This window comes from Apteryx mantelli, chromosome 1 (genome assembly GCF_036417845.1).
Source record: "Apteryx mantelli isolate bAptMan1 chromosome 1, bAptMan1.hap1, whole genome shotgun sequence".
Lineage (NCBI taxonomy): Eukaryota > Metazoa > Chordata > Aves > Apterygiformes > Apterygidae > Apteryx > Apteryx mantelli.
In genome coordinates, this window is record NC_089978.1 from 158,271,109 (window position 1) to 158,287,834 (window position 16,726).

Sequence of the window (16,726 nt, forward strand, 5' to 3'; positions counted from 1 at the left end):
TTTTTTTCTGCTATCTGGATAGAAAAGTGTGCATTAAACACACCAAATTCAAGTTATAAACAGATTCCAAGATACTCTGGATTTCCATATACTAAAGGCCAGCCAGAAGGGAGTGGAGACCATTGCTAGTGGTTGGCTAAAAATTATGCTTTTGGTCGGTTGGTATTACGTTCTTTTCTACCTTTTGCTTCACTTACTTGTTATGGCTTGTCTTTTATATTATGAACTTTTTTGAACAGCAGCTATTGGATACTAGATGCTTGTGCAGAGTCTAACAAACTTGACTTGGTTAAAGCCTTCAGCCTGGATAAGTTATGCTGTACCTTTCTGTAATATTTTTATCTACACTATTTGAGTAGAATAGAATTTGCCATTCTCTCTTAGTCTCTAAAAATGGTGGGGAAAACTCTCCTCCTCCTTTCCCTCATCCTGCCCTCCAGATTCAGCATGGAGAAGGCTGTCTTCACCAGAGGTGAAACAGTTGGGAAGGATGTATTTCTTTGGGTGTGGGTCATTCAGAAGAGTGGAGTCTGCTGTTCTTCCCTTGAAGCTTCAGACAAAAATTCTTTATTCTGTTAGGAACAAATAGACTGACAAGGGAAAAAGTTTTGTCTGTCTTACAAAAATATGCAATTGAAATGCTAGATTTTAAGTGAAATTCCTGATTTGGTGGAAAATTCATGTGAGGAAAAAGTATGTGCTTATCTCTTTAGCCACATCTGCAAATATCAAGGAATGAAAGCTTTTACTTCACTCACAGAATATATATGGCTTATTTTCTTTTTGCATTTTAAATCTGTTTCTTGAGTATAGAAGAAAAGAGGAGAAAAACATTGTCCAGAAGCTGTATTTTTTATTATTGAGCTCTCAACCGGCAAAGCTAATACAATATTAAACACCACCAGGAGGAGCTCATGATACAGCATGCAATGTTAACTTCCTGCCTTTAAAGTTGTAGGAAATTCAAGAAAGAACAAACTTCAAGTCAAAGCGGGGTGGAGGCAGTCATCCCTTTAGAGCTTTGAATGCTGACATTTGACATATGAACGTGTGAAATAAAGCTACATCTGCAAAAGGCAAAGCCACCCAAAACAGAGGGCAGATGGGACAATTTGCTGTGATCCCCATGTTCTGGCAGGTTAAAGAGGATGGTGATTCATCATGGTCTGAACAACCTTGTTTATACAGGGGATCACAGTCTCAAACTTTACTTCTGAAATCTCTGTACTCTGGTAAAAAGAAGCCACGAGTGGAATAAAGGCCAGCTGGCAACCAGAAGCGGGGAGTGTTCAGGTGATACAGTGCTTTTAAAAGTTTCATTAAAGCTTTTACAGGCCTATCAGTAACTCCACTGACTGATGTGAATGTTCTCAGCTATTCAATGGCTGCAGAAAAAATTTGTAAGTTAAAGACTAGTAGTTTTTTATTGTGGAAGAGATGTTTCATTTCATGAAGGACAGATCTTTACCTTGAAGCTGCAAAGTTTCCCCTGTTCAGGACAGAGCCACCAGCACTGAAATTGCTGAGGAAATGATTTTGAAAACTTTCTGCAAAACTCCAGAATGAATGAGAAGAACTCACTGTCTGTCGCGTCTGTTCTGCTCTGCATCTATTTTTGTACTTGTTGAAAAATCTAGTATTTAACATTGCCTCAAGACTAACCAGTTCTCATTTCACTGAGGTGAGAGACTGAAGTCTGTAACCCAGTGACTGCGGGCACCTTTCTTCTTGCTAAAATTAATTAATGCTAAGCAGACAGAGTCCTTTTATCATGGCCATGTTCTTATCAGACCATCTCCTTTTTATATTCCTTCCTTCCCCACCCATTGTGGAAGCAGACATCCTGCCCAAGGCATCAGAATCCACAATCTGCTGCTGCTTCTATGGAGCCTCTGGATCTTTGCCAATAGCCCCTTGAGATGGTCCCAGATGTGACTGCTTTTTCTGTGCTACCCTGAAAATATCCGGTAAACACAAAGGGCTGCACTCACCACAGTTACCGCTTTGGAGGCCAGCACTTCCTCTGCTGTCAGGACTATACAGTGAGAAATGTTGGTCATGATGTACCCCAGAGTAACCACAACTCAAATGGCAGGGTTGCAATCAAAGGAATATTCCTATAATAGAATAAAGCAAATCCTTTTATTGTACCTCTCAGCTGTTCTCTGAGTTTACCTCAAGTTCCCATGAACCAAGGAAGATGCGTATGGGATATCTTTGTCACGGGGTTTTTCTGTTGGAAAATGCACCTGCATTCTGTGTGAAAGGAGATTAGGTTTTGATACTTCTTTTCATTAGGGAAAAAATTAGAAACAGTTTTATTTATATTTCAAAGTAACTTGGACTTAAGGAATTGGCAGTTTTTCTGTTTAAAATAAAACTAAAATGCTTTGACTGATTTAAATCATAACACTTTTGGGAGGAGGTTGGGGAAGAGAGGAGGAAAGTGGGAATAACAACTCATAGCACTTTTTGTGTTTTGGGTTGTTGTTATTGTTGTCGTCCTACTTCAGTAAGGAAATTTGTTTGGGAAATTTTTAGTAGTCCTGTCTATCAGAAACAAAACATTGTAGTCCTGGTTGTTGTATAAGTAGTTGAAGATGCCCATGAAGAATCACAGAGATGAAGGTACAGCAAACGCACCTTATTGCTGTGTTTCCTTGTCGTCTTATTGTAACCCTTCCTCCCCCCCCGCCCCTTTTGTGGCTTAGATCTTCTTTGCAGCTTCCCTGTCTTGATGTATGCTGCTTAATTGCCAGAGTTCCCATAGGCTAAGAGTGTTCTTGTCTCCTCTGTCTTCATAAGCATTTGTGCATGCAGTAAAATATTCAGAAGAGTTTTAGCCAGCTCATCAATTTTTAGGCATCCATTTGTCAAAGAAAGTGAGGTGAGAATCCGGTGCCATTTCACGTGCGAGGTTGTGTTTTATCTGTTAAAGGCTTTACTTCAGTGTCACAATAAAGAAAAACTTCAAATGTTTCTCCATTGGGATCCGTCTTGTAATCTCTCTGCCACTAAAATGAAAAGATTGGAGAAAAGTGAAAAGAAAAGAAGATGGATCCCCATGAAATTTGTACAGGCCATGCCTCAACTGCTCTGGAAAGCCATGTGTTGTTGAGTTGGGCTGATGAATTGTTACCCTTGAAGGACTGCATTGCTACTTTAAATTAGGAAAAACTTCTGCCCTGCAACTTGTTTTCCTAACAGATATTAATCTGAGAAAATTCTTGTTGCATTTGTCTTTTGGGATTTGCAGTATCTTCTGGAACAAAGTAGATATAGAACCTGAAATGAATATAGCTTTTCAGGACTGCAATTAATGGGGTTATTCCCTGCCAGGTCTCCTTACCAGTCTGCAGATAAATTCAGCTAGCTTTTTGAGATCCAGTACTTGGCTGGCCACAGGACCACGCAGTAAGTTTGTGTCATGTCAGGGATACGTGGACATGTTGGATGTAACCTTTGTGTTTATTTCCAGAAATTAAGAAGTGTATTTCTATAGCATCTTTTCTGTTTGGTAGTGACTTTCTATAGCAGTGTTAGAGGTAAGGAACCTCCTATTGGAAAAATCAACTCATGGGGATTTGCATGGCAATTCTATTGCCTAAGCACAACCTTAGGTTTTTTGTTCATTTGTTTGTTTTAGGTAAGCTGAAATAGAGGTGCTTTTGGAAGCATCTCTTCATATGAGGCAGGAACATTGCTTCAACAAAGCAGGAGGGCTGATATTTAGTCCTTTTTATGCAAGACTCCTAAAGCAGAATACCTTAGTCACTGATGATCTGAAATCCATTTTAAAAGGCATCTGCCTTGTTGTTGTTGTTCAGAAATATCCTGACCTTGCAGTCATTCACACAGGCTTTTCTTAACAAAATACACAATGTCAGCTCTGGACAGAAACATATCACTTTCTGTAAGCAAATGTCCTGAAATAAAAGGCCAGAGGTGGCTCGTCAAGAGTCAGTGAACTTGAGTCCAAAGCATGCTGGAAACTTTCGTTGGAGAGGAAAATACAAGAACTGTATATGATGGTCCCTGAAACACTGGAGCTATAATACCTCAATGGGTATGCAGCCAAGAAGGATGTAAGTGTAATCATGCCTTTTGCAAGCAGAGTGGTGACAGAAAACCAGTTTATAATGATTCCATATGGGCTGAGGGTTTTTTTATGTCAGAAGGAAGACCATGCCTAGCCTGATGTTTTGAATAACGTACTGCAGAATGTCACTTGGTAAGCCCCATAGCCCTTCCCTTTCCTATCATGTTAGCCTACAGCATGTCTCCTAAGGGGTTGTCCCATCTCCATTTGAAGTCATTTATTGCTGAAGGTTTTCTGTATCATCTGGCTATCTGTCTGATAGCTCATGGCTCTCACTGGTATGGCACTGGTGTGAAGTGTTGATTTTGATCTATAACCCTTAAAAGCCTGGATCTGTGCTACTGTAAATGGGTGTAGGTATTGACTGGTGCAAATCCAGATAGATAAAGGAAACTGAAGCTAGTTATAGAGACTTTCTGTGTAAGTGAGAAAAGTTATGCAATATTGGCATGTTTGAGTATTTAGACAATAAGGGGGACAAAAATAGGGATATCTATTGGTTAACTGCTTTATAGAAACTTTGTCTTTCCAGCAAAGGGAGAATAGTTCTAGGAATAAATGTACATATAAGAAGCAGCATATTGCAGCATCATGTCATGGAAAAAATATATATTTTATATACATATAAATATAATGAATAAGTTTATATTAAAAAAGGCAGCTGGAGCACCTGGTCTTCAGACTTCCAGTTCCAGGCAGATGCTGTCCCACTGGTGGTGGTGCTGGTGCGATACTGTTTGTCACGTTTCCAAAGGAAAAGTATACTGCAGTGATAGTTGTGGCTGAGAGCCAAGTTTGTGGACAGGTAGGTGAGAGTCCTTTTTGGCTGGTGGGAGGGGTGGGGCTGGAAGGGCTGACCCATCGCCTGATGAATTCCTCCTCAGCCATGCTCCGCTTGTTGGCTTGTCTTCATGGAGATCCTGGCTCTGGGCTTGCTGTGGACTGCAGTAGGTGTAGCAGTAAATCTGTCAAAATCTGGCAGGCTCCGAGCAAGCCAAGCCTTTGCTCTAAGTCAATAGGCACCTTGTTGTAACCAAATACTGTGAGGGGTGCTTTGTGTCTCTGCTGTCTTCCTCCCTCCAAATGGTGGAAAGGAGGAGGTATCCCAGGAAACTTTAGAGGTGATTTGCATCTTTGTAGACCTAAACTGTGTGTAGACTGTCACGCTCACTGTGCAAACAGAGTTACTGATTATGCTGAATTTCCCTTTGTTCCTTTGTTTTGGAGAATTTAGTACTAAAGGCAAGTATTAGTCTGATAACTCTGAAAACTGTAATCTCTTTATACCCTAGGAAGGAAAAGCAAACAAACAACAGCTTGGCTCCTTTCTGGTTTCTCTCCTGTTTAAATAAACCTGGCCTGAGGGGCCACTGCTTGGGCATGTGGGTTTTTTATCCCCACTGCCCATTTGTTACTGAGCACTTCTGCCAAGAGTTTCAATGAGGAAACAAAGCATGTGGGCAGGAGCCCCTGCCCCATCTTGAATACATTTCCCCCACACCACAGCAAAGGAGGGAGGTGCTATTGCCCGGTGTCATGGAAGAAATGATGTGTCAAAGACAACAAAAGATGCTGACTGCAGAGCAGGGACTCTTGCTTGGATCTCCAGGTCCCAGGTTTGACAACCTGACCATTGGCTGTGGTTATTTCATTTCTAGGAAATAGCTCGGGGTCAACAGCATCAGCCTATATTTGCTTAATGAGATGCAGGGAACTGAGAGGAAAAGCTAGAAGTGAGGATCTTTTGCTCTCTTTCCTTCCTCTCCACCACTGGAGGAGTTTTGCAGGAATCCCTCAGCATTGCCAGAATGCTGGTCCTGGTGGCTGGTAGCGATGTTCCAGCTCTGGTGGGGTCATACCCCAAAATATCCTGAGTTGTTGTCTGCAGCCCTTATAGATTGAAACCACACAGTTGGAGTCTTCCTGCCTTACAGAGGAGCTATGGTCTTAATGTCCCAAGGCCCCTTGCAGCAAGACACTGTTTTGCTGGATGTCCTCAGCCATCCATTAACTGGGCAGTCTGGGGGAAATGCAACCCTGGGTGTCCGAGGCACGGCGTGTGGCACCGAGCCTGCTGTCAACTCGGCTTCGTGTCCCAAGCAGAACATCCTGCCTGTCCCAATAGGCTTGCGCAGTTCAGAGTGCCGTGGTTTAGAGGGCACCAGGAAAGTGAAGCCCTGCCTGTGTCCCACCTGCCTTCTCTGTGTGTCCCCTGCGCTCCAGCCAGGAGGAGTTGCTGCTGCAGGGCACAGCAGATGGCTAGAGGGGTTCTCCAGTATCTGCTTTCCTGCAGCCTCTGACCTGGCACTCTGTTGGCAGTGCACATGGCAGGGTTAACAAGCTGAGCACTCTGTCTGTTGTCCCTTTGAGTAGGGGTCCGAAAGCGTCAGCTGGTGCTGTCCGGGGTCAGCCGCAGGAGTAGGGTGACCTCAGCCTGTGCTGCCAGGCCTGATGTGCTGTGCCAGACCCGTCTGCTTCTCCAGCAGCTATTGCCACCAAAAGGAGGGGGAGAGAGGTCATGTATCAAACAGATTTCTGGGTAGCACGGGGTCTCTTTTGTTGGAAAATGCATTTGAATTTGCAGATCACAAAGAAAATGCCGTCTGTCTCATTACTGAGCTGCAATCTGTTCCTGGTGTCCTGCTGCTCCCTCCCCCCTGTTATATTCCTCACCAGGGATTTACTGCTCCTTTTTAATCTGATGTTTTACTCTCTCATTTGCCCATCTTTGCCCCTTTCATTTCCCTTTTCAGAGCTACTGCTTCTACTTTTCTCTCCTGTCCTTCCCAGCTGGAGAGATACACTTCCACTGTGTTGCACTCAGCAGTACCTTTAACTGCCCAGCTAGGACCTGCCATCATTAGCTGTCAAAAGACAGGAGATGCCCTGTAAACACAATAAATGAAAATACAGCCACAAGGCTGCACAGGTCTTTCTCTTTTCACAGTGCTCTTGCGGCTAGGCATTTTAAACAAACAAACAATTAAAAGCTATCTTTGTGAGATGATGACAAATTAAGCCCACAGCCTCAGAAAAGCAGGTGAGGGTTCCAGGTTTTTCAGGAAACATCAAAATGGGGGGAGCTATATCTATGCTTGTCCCAAGATTTATGTAAGACAACTCAGGTTGAAGCAAAACAAGGAGAGAGAATGTGCTTATTTGTATTACAGTAGTGTGCGCAGACCTTGGCCAAGGTCCATGCTATCTCCATGCTTGACAAATTCTTTGCTGTAGGTTCTTCAGAGCAAGCAGCCCTGGAAAATGGCCCTGGCTACTTGCTTTTCATAGAAATATTTGGTGGCAGCTGAAAATGGAACCCCAATCTGTCACATCTTTAATGACAAGGGTATCATTTCCTCACAGGTAGAAGCAGTCTGGGAGGAAGGAGTGAGACGTACTGAATTTGAAGAGCTCCCAGAAAAGCCTGACAATTACATATTTCAGGACATGTGCTCTTATACTAATAATCTAACTATTTATGCCTAAGAAGGCCAATGACATGGTATGGCAGGGACATACTGTTTGTGCTCAAGTGCAAATTCTACAACGTTCCTCTGTACTCCAATGTCTTTGGCATGTGCTGTACAACAAGTCCTTTCTCTCTCCGATAGGAACGTGTTTCCTGTGGTTTGTTCTCAGATTCCTGTTTTTCAGCTTTTCCTGTCAAGAGGATACAAGTCTTCAGTGATGCCATCAGCTGGAAGTGAGTGAGTTGCCCTTGTGGGTCTGCTCAGCCCCAAGCTTGTTAGTGTTTATTATGCAGTGTCGGGTGCGCGTGCCAGGCATTGTGCAGCTGCAGGGCTCCGAGCCAGCTGTGAGGTCTCGATGTGCACCGCAGAATTCCTGATTCAGCAGCAAAATCCCCAAGCTGCCTTCAGCCTCCTGGAAAAAACATCTGCAGGCATCCCGCTTGGGGGGGAACACTGAGTGTTGGCTGTGTCAGCCAGCTCGCCATGTGTACTGCAGAGCGTACTACTGACAGGACAACTCCCAGGGGATGGGGCAGCCTGCAAAGCTGCTGGATTAATACCTTACCTTAAGAGTCCCGGGCTCCTCTCTGCTCAAGGTCACAAACAAAGCATAAGGGTTTCTCTTGCTGTTGCTCCTGCCTTTTTTGCCCTAAAGGCCTAACCCAAAGCCCACTGAAATCTGTGGAGAGACTCCCATGGACTTTCATGGATCTGGGGACTGAGATTGCTGCTCACTTCTGCTCTGTAAGTTGTAGATATGTAATGTCCTGCTAGTACCTTTTTTCATTAGATTTCCTAGGATAAAACAAGCACAAAATAGGGGAGGAAAGAGGAAAAGAACAAAATAAACCTTTTTCCTCATCTAAAACAGCAGTAGTTGGCTGGGGAGAAATGAGCTAGAGTTACAGGAATTGCCTGAACACAGTGGCCCAGGATTCTGTCTACCTAGTGTTGAGTTGCCACAAAAGCATCTTAGATAAAACCAGTCAAATGCATCTGGGGTAATCTCCTAAGACAGTTTTCTACTGTCTTCTCTCTGTTGATATGTGGAATATGTTGCCTTTTCTTTCTGGAAATATTTTACAAAAGTGAAGTGAGAGGCTAGATGCATTTTGTGTGTTCACACAGCTGGGGTGCATGCATGGCCCATTTGTCTGGGGCCGAGTGAAATGCATTGTTTGATCTGTAATGAAAAATTTCTCTCAGCTTTTTGACCCAAACTTATGTTAGGGTGCCTGGGGGAGGTTGGTGAAAGCGACCACAGAAAAGGAGAGGGCAGTTGTTTGACAACCTTGATGATGACAGGTGAATCCAGTGAGTAGGGCTCACTGTCACCTTCCCCTTCTTTTGTTCCACTGCCTCTTGGGGACTCATCACCGAAGGTGAAGACTGGTCAGCTGCGAGGAGGGCTGTGCCTGGGAGAAAAATGGCTGGAAGGGTTTTGCACCTCATATTGGCTGTGGCAAGGTCTAGGGATGAGCTGAGGATCACCACTGGTTGACAGCAGTTACTCTTAGTGGCCTGAAGGCCCAATTCTGAACAGGACTGAGGAGTATTTCTGACATCCAGTTAAATCATTCTGGCTGGTCTTGTATCAATCCCAAGTTTTGATAAGTGTGGAATCCCAAACCATGGCTAGAGGCCTTGTGTCCCTTAAAACCCATCTTTGCATGACAGGGGATACCTACTGGGTTCACAGGCACTGTGACAGGAAGTGAGGGCTTGGCCTCAGCTGTGCAGTCTCTCCTTTTGGAAGTATTTTCCACTTTCTAGAAGCAGCTTCTCAGCTGGTGCAGATCACACTCATTCCAGTGACATGTGGAGACTGTTACGTGCTTACATCAATCACAGCATGCCAGTTTATTTCCTTTTACTTAGCTGGTTTGCAACATCTTCAAAATTCATTGCTGATATTTTTCATAATTATATTTGAGCAGCTGTGTCAGTCTGGAATTCATACAGGTGTCCCCAAATTTGCAATGTTCTTATTCACACAGGAGAACATTTAAAAGATATTTAGTATACTGAGAAGATCTTGCAAGCCAGCCAGCATTGCTGATAGTGCCACAGTCCTTGCCAGAGTGATGATCTTCCTCAAGTAAACAGCTTCCTCTTCTAACCTCTCTTGGATGAATGGTAGTGTCCCTGCAAAGTCCCCTTCTCCTTGTCTCTACATGGCAAATCTTGCAAGCACAGGGCTTCCCAGCAGCTCTGCTTTGAACATCCTTTTTTTATAAAGCTGAGACTTCCTGTTCAGCTGTCCCTGCAGCCCCTGTGCAGGGATTCCCCTGCCCTGGGCTTAGCAGGCTGCTCTAGAAAAGCCCTGGTTGGCCCCTCAGGAAATGGGAGCAGATGCCCCTACACCCTGCATGTAGGGGTAGAGCTAGAGGGGAGAGGGCCTGGGGATGGAGATGAGCAGAGGTTGGATTTCTTATTGGCTGCTCAGCAAATACCCCAGTGCTGATCCCTGATGCCCTCCCTGTTAGCTTGACTTCAGGGGGACTGTACTCATCTAGCTCTGCTCTCGCCTGAGCTTCTTCCTATTGGGTCAGTGTTACTGCTTTAGGGAGCCAAAACGAAATTTGGAGAGGCAAAGTTTTCATGAGTTGGCAATCAGTGCCTTTCTGAGCAGTCTGTGTGCTGAAGGAGCTGTGTGGAGAGCAAAGGGGCTGGTGATATTCTGGTCAATATTGATTTAAGGCATCCAGGAGGAGAGGTGAATTGAGGTCTTTCACATTCAGGATGGTGACTCCTTGGTGTTGGCTATGAAAAACTCGAATCTTGATGCATCTCCTGGCTACAGCCCAGTCCTCCAATGGAAGGTCCTCCCTTCCTCTCTCCAAATATACTTATGCTAAGCCTATGCAGAGCCATAATGATAAGGAAAAAACACATGGCTTTTCTTTCTTTGAGTGCCTGGCCCTAGAAGCTTGCTGGGCTGAGCTGCCCAGTGCTCAGGGCTGTGCACAAAGGAAATGTTCTTCTGAGACTCCCCACAGCTCTCAGATCTGCCCCTGAAGCAGGAGACAGTGACCTCTATTTCAACATGAATAATTGTAATTGTAGTTACTGCCCCTCCAGTGATGCAGGTCTTTATTAAACCTGACTAGGGTCTGTAACCTCTACTGGCCGCAAGTCCTCCCAGCTGCTGGCATGCTGTGTGAAGTGCTGTTTGTATTTCCTTCTATTCATGCTAAAGTTACCTGCCATGAATGATGCAATCGTGCTGACAAGCAGAGATCATAAAGAATTTCAAAGTCCAGGATGGGGGAAAACAAAACAAAACAGCAAAACAGAGTTTCCAGGACAGAAACTTGTTGGGGTGGAGGCTGTGGATAAAACAGCAGAGAAGTGGGCTAGGAAATGGTCAATGAGGGCCCCAGGGACAGGCTGCCAAGGCAGAAGCCTCAGAGTTGGGGGCAATATCCACTTGGCACCTTTTACTTGCCTGTAGGTATCTGGGCTTAAGCCCTCACAGCACACAGCTGTGTTGAGTCCAGTGGCTTCAGGGAAGCCTGAAATTGAGAAGTGAGTCTCTGAGGGCTGGTGGAGCTCTGGTGCTGGGTGTGAATGGCAAGGAGCACTGTGAAAGACAAGGTGCAAGAAGATGTGAGGCTGAGATCCTGTGGGCCTCAGTAGCAGCAGGTGATTTGATAGAGGGCAACAGCCATAAGTCGTGGCTTGGGTTGTTCAGGTTGGACATTAAGAAAAAAATCTTCACTGAGAGGGTGGTGCAGCACTGGAAGAGGTTACCCGAAGAGGTCAAGGAATCTCTGTCCTTGGAGGTTTTCAAGACTTGTCTAGACAAAGCCATGGCCAATCTGATCTAGTGTTTGCAATAGTCCTGCTGCAGTGAGAGATAGGACCAGGGGCATCTAAAGGTCCCTTCCAGCCAACACTTCTGTGACTGTCCCTACTTTAAAATTCAAGAAACATGGCCTTATGTTGACTTAACCTTCCCAGTAAGCATGTTGGTCAGGTTTTGTTGACGCATTTGTTCCTAGAATCTGATTCTCACTTACTAAGTATGAGTGAAAATGGGAGGTGGCCTATATGCTACCTGCAAAGACATGTGAGATTAGTTTTTAGTTACCTTTTTGCTTCTGTCCTTTAGGCTCTGGTAAAACTGACACAGGCAGCATACTTGTCTCTGTGATGACACAATACTGAATGCCACCCTATAGCAAGCCCTGTTGATGCAATTATTGGGATCATTTTTTTTCTGGGGAAAGACTCCTCTTTGGGATCATGAGCCTAACGGCCCTTCAGCATTCCTTGTATGTCTTTATGCTTCAATTACTGCTGCAAGTAAAAACAGACCACAGCTAGTAAAGACTCAGGGGAATCCAGTGCTGAATGTTCATCCCTCACCTTTTCTAAATCATGAGATTTAAACACCTGTTTCTGCTTCACTGTAGACACTAAACAGGACCTTTTAGAGGTTTGTGTGCACAACCTGAGACACTTCTTCCAGACTAGGGGTTCAAGCTCTGCCCGAGTTGCTCCAAGCCACTCTTTCCTCCCCTTCTGATAACTTTCACCCTTAGCCAAACCCCCTCCCAGTGTCCCACCAAGACCCTTGTCCCACAGCTGCCAGTACAGCCCTTTGCTGTGCCGTCCACATCCAGACAGACTAGAAAGGCCCTGTATGTGCTTGCAGGGATGAGCATAAATCACATTCCCCTTCTGGCCAGGGTGTTTGTTAGCTTTTCACAAGGCACTTCTCTCTGTTACCCGGGGCTGACTGTCAGAAACTCCGAACATGTGTCCCTCTGTTGTCTCATGGGGGGATGAGATAGTGGTTCTGGCCAGAGAGAACCCTCCTTGCCCCCCTTCCCTTCATCAGAGATATAGAAAATGGTGAACAATTAATCTGAAACACTGCAGAGTAAAATATAAATCCCAATAGCCTTCAAAATTCTGAATAAGAGCCAGAAAGGGTTAACAAAGAAACATGTTCCCTCCAGCATAATTGTATATTTGGCTTTTATTTTAATAAATGAGTAACAGCTGAACTGAGAGGCCAAAAGGAGAGTCCCCCCACCCTGAAGTATGTTCAAGGCAGAGTTTGGGCTGCACGTGAGTCAAGTTCTGTAGTGGGTGATTTAGTGCAAACACACTGAAGATTAAGTACGAATTAGGCAGCTGCATAGAAAGTGGGTCAACAAACAAGAGTGAGCGGCTAATGCAGGTGAGAAGGGTTGCTTTTTTTTTTTTTTTTTTTTTTTTTTAATGTTTTAATTTTCTTTTGAATTCCCTTAAGGCAATGAGAGAAGGAACAAAACCAGGCACTGTGGTTGAGCCTAAGGGGAGCAGGAGGCCTGGGGTGATAAATCAGCAGCATTTCAATGAGATTAGGGGGCAACCTCGTGTAATATATAAGGCAATCTGGAAAAAGGCCTTTTATTATTACACTCAGCTCTGGAAGAATTCAGTTCCAGATGGGTAAAGCAAGGGTAGACCAGGAATCTCCTTTGGAGGCTCACCGTTCAGCAACAGTATAGCATAGCAGAAACGGGAGGAGCTCCTTTACACCGAGAAAAAGTTCCTGTCTAATGAAAGCTATCTCCGTTACTGGATAAAACAGTTTGCGTTAGTAGAGAATTTCCTCTTTGCAAGGAAAGGTGGTGATGAGTGTGACCATTTGAGTGCCCTTGGGCACTTTCCCCCACTTAGAAAATGTGTCCTGTTCTTGTAGAACAGTTCCAAGAAGATTTCGGTATCAGTTTGCTGCTGGAAAGTAAATGCTCCAGGCGATTCTGGAGGCTGATGCTGTTGGCCTAGTGCTGATGGGAATATTGGCCTTGATGAACTCCCCCCTACCGTAACAGCTCCAAAGACTGACAGCTTCAGGTCAGGCTGGTAGTTCAGCATTGGCTACACTGCAATGGGAATGTGTGTTCCCCAGGAAATGGACTGAAGCTGTTAACTTGTTTCTGATAAATCACCAAGCAGTGGCTAGGAAGCAATATTTTTTACAGCTCTCAGCCAGGGCAAGAGGTTAAAACAAAGACCTAGTTCAAGGAGAAATTTCTCCTGCAAGAGCTGGGGCTGATGGGCTTTAGCACTGTTCCATGTTAAAGGCAGAAACCCTCAGCCCATAGTACTGATGCAGTGCAACAAATCACCTGGAGGAGGGGGATCGCTGCTTTGTTACAGGGTTTCTTGATTTGAAATAGTTAAAAAGGATTCGGTTTGGGGAAGTTTGGGCTGTACTTTGCTACAGCATTAGACTTCTCTGTTGGGTCTCTTCTACTAGAAACATTTAATTTATTTTTGTTTGTGTTATGTCTTACGCAGCTAAGAAAACAGTTTCAAATAGGACAAATTGTTTTGTTCCAGGGAGGAGGTCTGATCTGAAGAGTGAAAACAGCTTGCTGCTTGGAGGATCATCCACAAAAGAACAAGGCTCTAAGGAGAGTTCCCTACACTGTGCCCCACAAGAGATATTAAAAAGCCAAGACGTTAGCCTAAGGAAACACTACTCTCCTAAATAGTTTTCACGCAAAGTGGCTTTCTTCCTAGGAGTGAGGATCCCCAGTGCCTGGTCATCTGGGTGCTGCTCCCTTGGGCCCTTGTGGAATGAGGGGCAAGGCAGCAGTGCCTGGGGTATTCCTTTCTCCTGTTTGTAAGAAGAGGAATTGTATTAATTTATTTCACAGGGATGCTAATGAGTCTTTCTGGTATTTTTTAACAGCCGATGCTATGGAGGAGTTAGGTCTGTCTTATTCAGGTGTGCTTGTCTCCCATATTTCTGTTTTGCATATGTTACTGGCAACATGAAAGGAAGAAATGCTCCTGCAGATCATTAAGGGAAAATGAGTTCTGGAGGCACATAAGTGTGAATGTGTTATGGAAATCGAATTAAGAGTTATGCTCAGACACTTAGAAAAGTGACATGACATTGTATGATCTGTACATCTTGTGAAAATGAATTGGCACTACTACTGTTAAAATATCACTTACTTTTAATGGTTTAATGAAGAATTTTAAATGTGTAGGATAAAAATTCGGGTTGCAAGGCACTCTAAAAACAACAGGAATTTTGCTGTTTGAAAAACAGACTTAGTTTAGTTCAATTTCTAGTCAAAGATCAGAAGTGTGGAGTCAACATTGTTTTACACTCTCAATTAAAAGGTCATCACATCATCAGGAGGTCCAGATTCATCTCACACATCTGTCTGCTTTCCAGAAAATGTCAGTCTTGCCCAAGGGACAGTTAGAAACACCTAAATGTGATGATAAAGGTGATCAGCGTGACCCAGGCCAAGAACTGTTTTGCTGTCCACACTTATTTCTTTCTTAATGAAAATAATTTGTGAGGAAATTGCAGTCTTTTCCTAGATAAGTCACAAGAATAAATGGGGAAACTCTGTAGAAAGAGGAGCCACTGAAAATTATTCTTATATTTGTGCTTAAGACAATCACCCTGGATTTATTGCTAACATCTCAGGCTGCAAGCTTGAGTCTGATTTATTAACTACTATCCCTTTGGGTTTCTCATCCAGGGCCATAAACCAGCTGTAGAAAGCTGAAAAGAAGTGAGCTGCATGTCTTGTCTTTTTAGCCTGTTTCTTGTGTTCATTATAGTCTATAAACAAACATCTCTCGGGTCTCCTAAATAGATTTTCTGATTGAGTTCTCAGAACAGAGTACCACCAGTCTCATTAAAGCTTATTTATGCTACTTTCATGCATGAATAAAAAAACCCCTATTCACTGCTGATTTTATTTAGTTAGAGCCTATGTCTTGTGGTGAACATTGAATTGGAGTGACATTTTTTGGCACAGAAAAAAAAAGTGGGACTGTGGAGAACAGTTTGCCTGCATCTTTTATAATAAGAAAAGGAAAGGGTTAACCTGTTTTTGGCTGTATCGTATTGATGAGGCCCACACAAAGAAAATGCAGCTGCAAAGAGTTACGAATATTTGCTAGTAGCTATTTTTTTTGTTAAGTCATTGAACTGGGACTCTGGAGATATGATTTGTTTCCCAGGGATGCCACCCACTTCCTGCGTGATATTAGGAAGGTCATTAGTTGCTCTGGGTCTCAGTTCCCCAGATGTAAATAATGCTTTCTTCCTTCTCTGCTTTTTGCTTATTTAGACTGATAGCTTTTCAGGCAAGTAACATCTTCTGCTCTGTCTGTGTGCTGATCACAATGAGTCCTGCTCTCAGCTGGGGTCTCTAGACACGATTACAAATAACAAATATGATTTTCCCTTTGTGCTTGTTTGTCTTCTTCGTCTCCATCCATGCTACAGTGCCTGTGAGGTAAGATTAATGGCTGAAAAAATATCAGTAGAAATGAAAAACAAGTGAGTAAAAAACCAGCAGGTGTGAAAAATTGTGAAATGGCTTTGCTTTGCTCCAGTCCTGCTGGCTGATGATCTCATGCAAAGGTACTGCATTTTGGAAGGAGAAGGATTTGAGCCTGTATTTTGAGTCAAAGGGTGAACAAGCCCCAGCTTTGTATGTTTCCTTTGTGCTAAGCACATTGCAAATATTCTTAAGCATTGCCACAAGGATTAACATCTCTGCATTTTAATGTGCCTTGTGCTGGTGTTTAACTAGAAAGTAGCGCAAGCAGGAATGGTCTCTCCAGGCTGTGCTCTCTACTAGGTGTCTCTTTGAAGTGCTATTCAATAGCTTTCTGTTACTTACCCCCCCCTCCCAACAGTTTCTGGAACAAATCCTGATAGATTTCATGTTTCTGAAATTCACTGTACTGGAGTGCTTTATCTCCAAATGTTCTTGTATGGCAATAGTATAAAAGAGCATGTGGACAAAAGCATGGAGTTTGGTATTTACTTTGGATCATTAACCTGGTCTGTAAATTTGGTTTGATCTCTCTTCTCCCCCCTTCTCTATGTAATTTCAGAGCCCATGAAGAGAAGCTGTCTTTTGCTGCTTCAGGAGTCCACCAAGAAATGGGAGTCTGATGGATTATAAATACACCTGCTTTGTTTAAAAGCCAGCCAAACAGATAAGTGCACTTCTAATTTTCTATCAATAGTATTTTAGACATATTCATACACAAAACATCTCTCCATTTTTGTTTCAACTCTGTGAACCTCCTGTGTTTTACCATTGCTAATGAATGTTCTGTGATTCTCCTTTGGGCTGAGAAATACCAGATGATTGGTATTTCATGTGAA